This window comes from Dermochelys coriacea, chromosome 8 (genome assembly GCF_009764565.3).
Source record: "Dermochelys coriacea isolate rDerCor1 chromosome 8, rDerCor1.pri.v4, whole genome shotgun sequence".
In the NCBI taxonomy this organism is placed as follows: domain Eukaryota; kingdom Metazoa; phylum Chordata; order Testudines; family Dermochelyidae; genus Dermochelys; species Dermochelys coriacea.
In genome coordinates this window covers 17,020,879-17,029,626 of record NC_050075.1, presented here as the reverse complement: position 1 = coordinate 17,029,626, position 8,748 = coordinate 17,020,879, and the positions used below count along the sequence as shown (strand labels likewise).

The 8,748-nt window shown below is 46.3% G+C and overlaps 1 protein-coding gene across 3 annotated transcripts in view; it reads left to right on the top strand.

Moving 5' to 3' along the window:
• The first annotated feature begins 6,174 nt into the window (after window positions 1–6,174).
• The window catches only part of NR3C1 (nuclear receptor subfamily 3 group C member 1), a 166,878-nt gene continuing 164,304 nt past the window's right edge, over window positions 6,175–8,748 (top strand). Inside the window, exon 1 of one of the 3 annotated variants that reach the window (XM_038412004.2) lies at window positions 6,175–6,606. The gene's annotated coding sequence lies outside the window, so the exon portion shown is untranslated. Of the gene's footprint in view, window positions 6,607–7,897; window positions 8,196–8,748 lie in introns of those variants that run through there. The other 2 variants (XM_038412005.2, XM_043491397.1) reach the window with 2 other exon arrangements.

Sequence of the window (8,748 nt, the reverse complement as noted above, 5' to 3'; positions counted from 1 at the left end):
AAAAGTGTTATTGTATAGATTTGATACAGTGAGCACGCAGAGGACTTAGGGTACATGTACACCATGAATTCCACCTGGGGATTTAAAATCAAATGCGCAAATATCACCAGTATGCCTTCTGTTTAGGTTCATAGTAAATAACCAGAATATAATAGCTTTTCTGTGGCCTACGTGAAATGAATTAGTGGTCTTAGTACAGCTCCTAGAAGACCGGCATTCACATCAGAAAGAAAGTATCCCAGATTAAATGCATTGGCACCCACATGGGCAATCTGAACTGAACAGAGAAACCAAGGACTGAACAGATGCACAGTTAGAACTGCATATTTGCTCTGGTTGCCTCATCTATACTGGATTTCCCCCCCTCAAATTTCCCACCATAGTCCGGCCATCAGTGCAGCTCCAGTAGTGGTAACAGTGGTGGTAATGCTAGGATAGGCAGTCCTCTGGGTCAGGTTTGATAGAGTAGTATTAGGAAGTGGTTCAGTGCAGGATTGGTCAGCATGCTATATACATTTCTAAAATGTAAGAATAATATTGTTACTAATCTGACCACAAGACACTTGCATATATTTTCAGTTTGAGTGTAGATTAGAGGTGGTAAAGTGGTACCAAAAATAGAATATTGTTTTTAGTCATTAGAATCACTTCTAGGTGGTTTACACTTCAAGAAACCCAAGCCTTTCTGCGTTATCTAGAGATCAGAATCTGCTGTAATCACCATTCACATACACTGCACAAACATACTCTGTACGCTGTCACACCTCACTAGACAATAGGAAGTGTCTGAAATTGTGTTTAACAGATTTTAAGGCCGGAGGGGACCATTTTAATCATCTAGTCTGGCTACCAGCATAATGCACTCCATAGATGTGATCCAGTGATTCCTCCATCAATCTCTAACTTCTCATTGAGCTAGAGCATAGCTTTTAAAAAGACATCCAGTCTAATGTATTACATTTTTATACATTAGGGAAGACAAGGTTTAACCTAAGGTTGACCATGACCACCCAATCTACACTAGTGTGTTAAAGTGCAAGTCAAAATGCATTAGCTAACACATTTTTCTAGCTTAAACCTGGCCTAAGAAACTTCTGTGCAGCGCTTTGAAGAAGATCAAAGGGACAGCTCATGCATCATTTTGCTCAATCACATTGGATCACTTATGTTAATGAGGCAAGAAGCCAGGTAAGCAAGATAAGGAAGTATGATATCTTTATACTTCCACCACTCTGGAAGGCCTCCTGTGCATGAAGCTGTGGGCTCTGCACTAGCTCAGTCTCAGTAGCAGTTGTAGCTAGCAGAACCCTGAGTCTATAATAATTTTTCCTAGCACCATTATACACTGGAAACAGAAGTAGATATATCCAAGTGGAGATGCAATGAATTTTTCATCTGCTCTATTGTATCCAAATCTGTTAAAAATGTGTTAATTTAAAAATCTGAATGAATGCATGTGCACTGCAGTGACACTAGGACAATGAGCAATATGAACTTAATATTTCACCTAAAACAAACATGAATTTCTGCTTTTGCTGTGGATTTACAACTTTCTAGCAAATTGTGAGCTTTATGAATAGTGATCTGATAACAAATACGCTGATGTTTAAAAGGTAATAAGCAAGGCATTGCACCACTTTGCAAGGTAATGCCTTGCTATGCTGATCATATTATATTTCAGGAAATTACATTCAGATCTACCTAAATGTCCTCTTCATTTTAAAATGAGAAAGTTATTCTTTGCTCACTGTCCTACAGTATTGTATACTGTTGCTGAGTGATGCTCCTATATATTCTGTAAGCAAGTTAAAATTTGTTTCTTCTGGATAAACAATGAAATATTAGTATATGGTATTTTTACTATTCATTTCAGAAGGAATGTCCTACACACTACAGAGCAAAACCAGCTGAAAGAGCATTTTAGTGTGATGTTTTTAAACGTGTACTTTGCTGGACAGCTTAGGGAGGTGGAAAGAAGCAGGAACTGGGGTACAAATTGCCCTGAAGAGAAGGAGTAGAGCCATGTGCTATGCTGTCCCAGTTCCCTCAAGCTAGCAGATACCCATATACATCTACTCTGTACATTTGGACTCTGGTTTTTCAGAGATGGATCTCTGTGTAGGACAAGGCAGTACAGTGCATATAGCAGGGTATCAACACATCAGCAAATTGAAGTAGGCCTTCTGTGTGAAGACCCAGATGATTAACGGCAATGACCTCTGATTTCCCCCAAGAATTTTAGTGCTTCACATAGCCTCTTCTGTGACTTATATTCTAGGTTCTCATATAACCCATCATAATATCTGAGTGTCTGGTCACCTCTGAGCACCTGGTAACACTCCAATACTCATGGATATTGTAACTTTGATCTTCCATTCCCACCAGTTTTTTTGCTGGCGGAAAGTATGGGGCATGTGTTGCATTTTAGGTTACAGATCCATTGCATCATTTCCAAAAAGCGTAAAGGCCTGCACTGCAATGTCATTTCATATTTGGCAGTCCAAAATAGTTTTTAGGATAAAGATGATTATACAGAAATGTCTCTAGGTTTTAAAGTGCCTTTGTCCAATAACAGTGATGTAAATTAATGTGAAATTGACTCATTGTATGCATTTACACTGCATATTTAGATACGTATTAATATCCTCTTTGAAAATGTAACATTCAAAACATTTGAAATAAAAATCGTCTGTTTTTAAGAGTTCAGAGCATTTAGCTGCTTGTCAATTTTTAGCTAAGAAACCCTCCACCCCCATATATGCCCCCCCCAACATCTAAAAGCGCAGAGGAGACAAATATTTCTGTGCTTTATGGCCTCATACGTTAAACAACTTTAATTCAAATATTACTACAACTAGTGCTTACAATGCCCGACACGTTTTGCTTGTGAACAGTACAATTCAAATCCAAGCATCATTTCAGTATTTTCCTCCATTTTTTCCCCTGCTAAAAGAAAAGTCATTAGTCACCCATGCTCACAGACTTAACCATCACTTTTCTAGAGAAATCAGAATAGATTAAGATGGTTTTCTCACTTACAATATGCACACAAATATTCCTATATCTCTGTTATCCCCTGTGGAGGCATGAGAGCAGAATGCTTTATTTAAAGGTCAGCTTCCGAAGAGTAAATGACCAAGTCTCTCATTTTCTGCTAAAAATGAAAATCAGAGTTTTAAAATCTAAAAATGGTGGGCAGAGATGTCCTGAACCACATGGGCCTGCAGATCTTAATCTGTTTTTTTAACTGAATCCTTTTCAACATACTATAATAAACATTCCTTTTTATTTAACATCAGCAAGCTCAGGAAGGGATACTAACAATATTAGTAAAGAATTACAGGTGCCCAGGTACCATGGTTCTTAAGGACCTAGATAGAAAGACAGAAGTATGGCAAAGATTTTCAAGATGACTACCGATTTTATGTGCCTAACGTAAAACAATTTAAAGAAGCCCTATTTTTCAGAGTGTGCATAGTACTTATTAATCACTTTTGAAGACTATGATCAATTGTCTCTGTTAGTTTGATTGTCATCTTCATAGCTAGAAAACTGCTGCTTTTTCACACACACAAATGTATTAGTCATCCCCAGAAATTATAGCAAGTCCACCAGAAAAAGAGGATCACCTGCCTTACACACCCAAAGAGGCAACCTATTTCCTATCATCTCTTACTTCTCAGGGGCCAGTATACTCTTGGGATATTGTGTTTAGCGTCAGTGTTTTTCTTTAATCTTTGTTTTTCTTTTGCAGTTTCCTATCAGCCTGTGTCCTGCCTTTGCAGTGGGATGAACTTGATGGTCTAGCTGGACTCCAAATTCTGTGATCCCCATAACAAGGTGAATAAACTTTAGCTGCTAATTTGAAAGGCATATCCTTGTATGTTTTGTTATTTTTTTACTATTTGAGCAGTATCCCTTCACTGTTTTACTCTCCACTATCTTAGTTCATCTGTTCAGAATTTGTTATAGCTACTTCAGTGAAAGTAGTGTACAGACCATCCACTCCTGTGGAAAAATCTACCTAAATCATAGTTTCCCCTCTTGGCAATTCCTGCTGTGCATTCCATGAAGGCAATGGTGTTTGGAGCCCTGCAGAGTTTGCAGATATAAGGCCTCCCAAACATACATATCCAGGGAATGCACAAGGGATCTGTGGAAAAAAGTGACAACTGCTGTCTTTACACTTCATCATTGCTCCCTCCTATTGCCATTGCTAAGCCCTCCTGCAGCTGTTCATCAACTCCCACATGAACCATATAAATTCCCAGGGATTTCAATGCAGAAATGTGGCCAGCCTACAGAAGACAGTGCTAAAGTGAGAGGACAGTGTCTTGCTTCATTTCAGCCCTGCCCCCCACAACTGTTCTGAGCCCCAACTCAAAGGGACATCTGTAGGATCCCAGAGAAGGGAGAGAATGATTCTGTAAAGGGTGGGGCCATTTCTAGTAGGAAGGGAGCAATCCTGCTTGATGAGAATGGTTAAACTGCCACTGCTTATGAGGGGGCAGGTCCTCGGTGTCTCCCCCCATCTCCTTTCTCTCCATGCTCTTCACCACTCTCTTCCCTCCCCTAATCTTACCCTTCATGCATCATTTTTTATCTTCCTCCTCCATGTTTTATGCCCCATACATCCCCCCTCCAAGATTTGGACTCTCATTCTCTTCAGTTCAAGTTTTAGTATCCCAGAATTGTCCCCAAATTTACCCCATTGCACTGCCTATTCTGGGCTCTCTCTTCAATGCTGCCCCTTGCTACCAGGAGCATGGAGGAGAGGTAATGCTGCTATTTTGAAGAAAAATGATTTCCCTGTCCCCACAAGATCTGTTAATACGCTGCCAGGGACAGGCTTGACTGGTAGCTCCAATAGGAAGAAGTGGGAGCTGTCCAGAAGACAAACAAAAAATTAACTTGAACAGAAAATCTGTTTAAGCTGAGAGGTCTGATGATGGTGCAGCATCCAGGACCAGATGTCAGCGAGACAGTAGTGGCAGAGAGAGAGAGAGAGAGAGAGAGAGATTTGGTTGCCCTTAGCATTGAGATTATAGTTGAAACCATAGGAATGGATGAGTTTGCCCAGGGAAAAACTGGAAGAAGAAGAGGAGGGGACTGAAGACAGAAGTCTGAGGAACAGTGGCAGGGAGGGGAAGAGAAGGGTTGGAACAACCGGTGCAACAGCTGGTGAGATAGGATCAGAGGACAGGGCAGCCACAACCAGGGATGCGTGTGAGAGAGAATATGTGAAAGAGCAAGGAGCGATCAACCTTACCCAAAGCAGCTGATTAATGAGGAACACAGAGCAGAGGTTCTAACGTTCAGCTACCCCGAGCGCTGCAAATCCGCGGCTCATTTTTGCGGATTGGATGCGGATCCAAATTCTGTATCCGCGCAAGGCTCTACAGCTACCCTGGTGACAGGCATGCTGGAAACACAGTAATGGAGAGAGATAAAACCTTCCCCAGTGTAACAGGGAGAGAAAGAAGTGATCACCAGGCAGCCTTCCCCAGTGCAAAAAAAAAAAGGGGGGGGGGGTTGTATATAAGCCGCTTGCAACCTTCTTCCCCACCCCACGCAAAAAAAAAACGGAGTCTCTGCCACCTCCCCTAGGAGCGGGCGTCTCCAGCCACCTCTCGGGCGGGCGGGCGTCGCCACGGCGCAGACCCAGGAGCAGCAGCCCGGCCGCTCCCCCGGGCTCCCTCCTTAGCTCAGGAAACGATCAAGTGGAAAGGGGAAGAAACGGGGCCGCCGGTGGCTTCCCCCCCCCGCAGTGACCAACCAGGGGCTGCCCAACCCAGCCCGAGCCCTGCGCCAGGCCAGCTCCGCCTCAGCCCCCGCGCCAGCAGCCTTGTCCCCCCCCCGCGCCAGGCCAGCCCCGCCCCCGCCCCGCCAGCGCCGAGGACTCGGAGGCCCCGTCCCAACAGCGGGAGGGGGCAGGGTCGGAAGGGGAGCGAGGAGAAGGAAGCCGCGGGAAGGAACTTGGGGAAAAGCAGCTCGCAGGAGGGGGGGGGGCGGTTTGTCGCGGCGGGGCGGGGGTAGGAGCCGGGAGGGGGAGCGAGGGAGGGCGGCTGGGGCACGGCTGACAGCCGGCTCAGCCAACAGGTTGCACCATCCCTCCCCCCCCGCCCGCCCGTGTCCTTCCCCGGCTCAGCCCCGCGGGGCCGAGCGAGCGCGGACGGCCCCTCTCCGCCGAGCGAGCGCCGCGCTGCCTCCCTGCCCCGAGTGCGCTCCCGCCGCCGCCCGTCTGGGAGGAGGCGGCCGCCGCCGTCCTCCATTTTGTGGCGGGGCCGAGCGTCGCGGGCCGCCTGGGGCGAGGAGGGACGGTCCGTCCGGGCGCGAGGCGCAGACGGGAGCGGGCGAAGGCTGCCGAGCGCCGCCCGCGGCGGCTGAGGAAGGTGCCTGGGCAGACGCGGGCGCGGGGCTGCTCGGGCCGGGGAGGGGGAGGATTTCGGGCTCTCCCCTCGCCGGAGCGGCTGTGCCGCCGCTCGCCCCTCGCCGCTTGTTTATTCCTCCCCCCGATCGCCGCCGCGGCGGGAGCCATGGACGTGGGTGGCTAGAGGAGCCAGCGGCGCCCCCCCCCCCTCTCTCCCTCGTCCGCTCCCGGACAAGGTAAGGGGAGTTTGACCGGGGGGCTCCGAGCCGCGGAGGGAGGAGTGCCTCCCGTTTGGGTGACCCCCCCCCCCAAACTTTTTGGGAACTGTGGGGAGTCGCGTCCTCGGGCAGAAGGGGGGGGGTAGTTCCGCCAAGCGGGCCCCCCCTGTCTCCCCCCGAGCCTGTCAGGGCATGGGGCGGGGCTGGGGCGGGGAACCCCGTCCCTTTCCTTCCCTTTCCTTTCCTTTCCTTTGGGCCGCTTTACCGTAAATCGTGGCACCTTAGAGACTAACAAATTTATTAGAGCATAAGCTTTCGTGAGCTACAGCTCACTTCACCAAATGCATCCGATGAAGTGAGCTGTAGCTCACGAAAGCTTATGCTCTAATAAATTTGTTAGTCTCTAAGGTGCCACAAGTCCTCCTTTTCTTTTTGCGAATACAGACTAACCCGGCTGCTCCTCTGAAACCTTTACCGTAAATCGTTATCCTTCAATCTGGAGGTGGGACAAGTGGGGGGACTCGGCCGTGCCCGATCCGGCCCCTTTAAGAGGCCGATTTAAATGCTTCTTGAATACAGCAGATGGTTTTGTATTTGTGCGAGTTATTTCCTCCCTGAGGATTGCGGGGGGGGGGGTGATTCCCCTCCGCTCTGTTTGGTTTTATTGGTATATTTTTATTGCTCGGCGCTCTTGGGATCGATGAAGAATTCCCTTCCAACCAACAAACGTGGCTGGTGGCTTGATCTTTTTCTGGGGTTGGGCGGCAAAGACAGGGAAGAGGGGCTGGAAAGCGCCCGAGTTGGCGACTTTTGTAGCAATCTCTGGTGGCGTTTGGCAGAAGTGGGCGTGCCAGGAGAAAGCTCAACAGGTCTCCTCCACACCTTTCGCCTCTGAAAACTGCTCTTCGTAAAGGAGGATTCATTTCAGTTCAACGAACATAAATATTAGCGGATTTCTTCCCCCCCCCCCCCCGCATCCCTCTTCCTTCCAGTTAAATCGAATCGTGCAGCTAGTTTTTTTTTTTTGGCATGCTGGTTATTTTGGACGTTTACTGCGTTATGACATTGGGTTTTTGCAAACTTGTGAAATGTAAAAAGAAAAGGAGGACTTGTGGCACTTTAGAGACTAACAGATTTATTAGAGCATAAGCTTTCGTGAGCTACAGCTCACTTCATCGGATGCATTAGCTCACGAAAGCTTATGCTCTAATAAATGTGTTAGTCTCTAAGGTGCCACAAGTCCTCCTTTTCTTTTTGCGAATACAGACTAACACGGCTGCTACTCTGAAACTTGTGAAATGCAGTAACTCCAGGTCTCTCCTGCTCCCCCTAGCCCACCTCTTCTGCTCCCCCCACACTTCCCACCACCACCAGAACCTGCTTAAATGGCCGAATAATATTTCAGTGTCGCTTGCAACTTTAAAAGAGAGGATGTTACTGAAGGACTAGTTTCAATTTTGCACTCGCTGTTTTGGTTTCGAGTTCAGTGGCAGCTGTCAGGAAAGCGGCGTGGAAATACAATAGGCAGCATTTGTGTGTGTGTGTGTGTGTGTGTGTGTGTGTGTGTACGTATGTACGTACCTGTTCTCACCTAAACACCCTGCAAGGAGAGGGGAAGCTAGAAGATTCTTCTGTGCAATGTTAATCGTATTTTAATGCTTTATGTTAACTTTATTTGGGGCATAGGAAAGCTCATGCTTTTAAACTTCTGGGGCGGGAGGGTTCATCCATACAATTACATTTTAATCCATGTTGCCTTAAATTGACATTTGAAAATATTTTTGCACATAAGAGACACTATTGATTGTTGATTGCCATCTGAACTTTTTGTGTACAGAAAGCATGAGCTTCTTCATACAGCCGTAGCAGGGTGTCTTATTTTCCTGATCAGCATGGGCCCCAAAGTGAGGAGGGTTTAAAATTAAGCTGGATGTAAATTTATTATGGACACTTTAAGAGACCATACTATGCTAATTATTTCAACACCTTAAGTGAACGGCAATGAAACTGATCATAAGCACAAATTTTAAGGAAGGAAGTATGCATGGTTGAAATTTACATAGTAGTGTTGGACATAATCAAAATAAGACTTTATTTTTCCTTTAGATGTTTTTTTGGAAGATCAGGAAATGAGGGTTGTATTTTTTTTTTAAAGCTTCC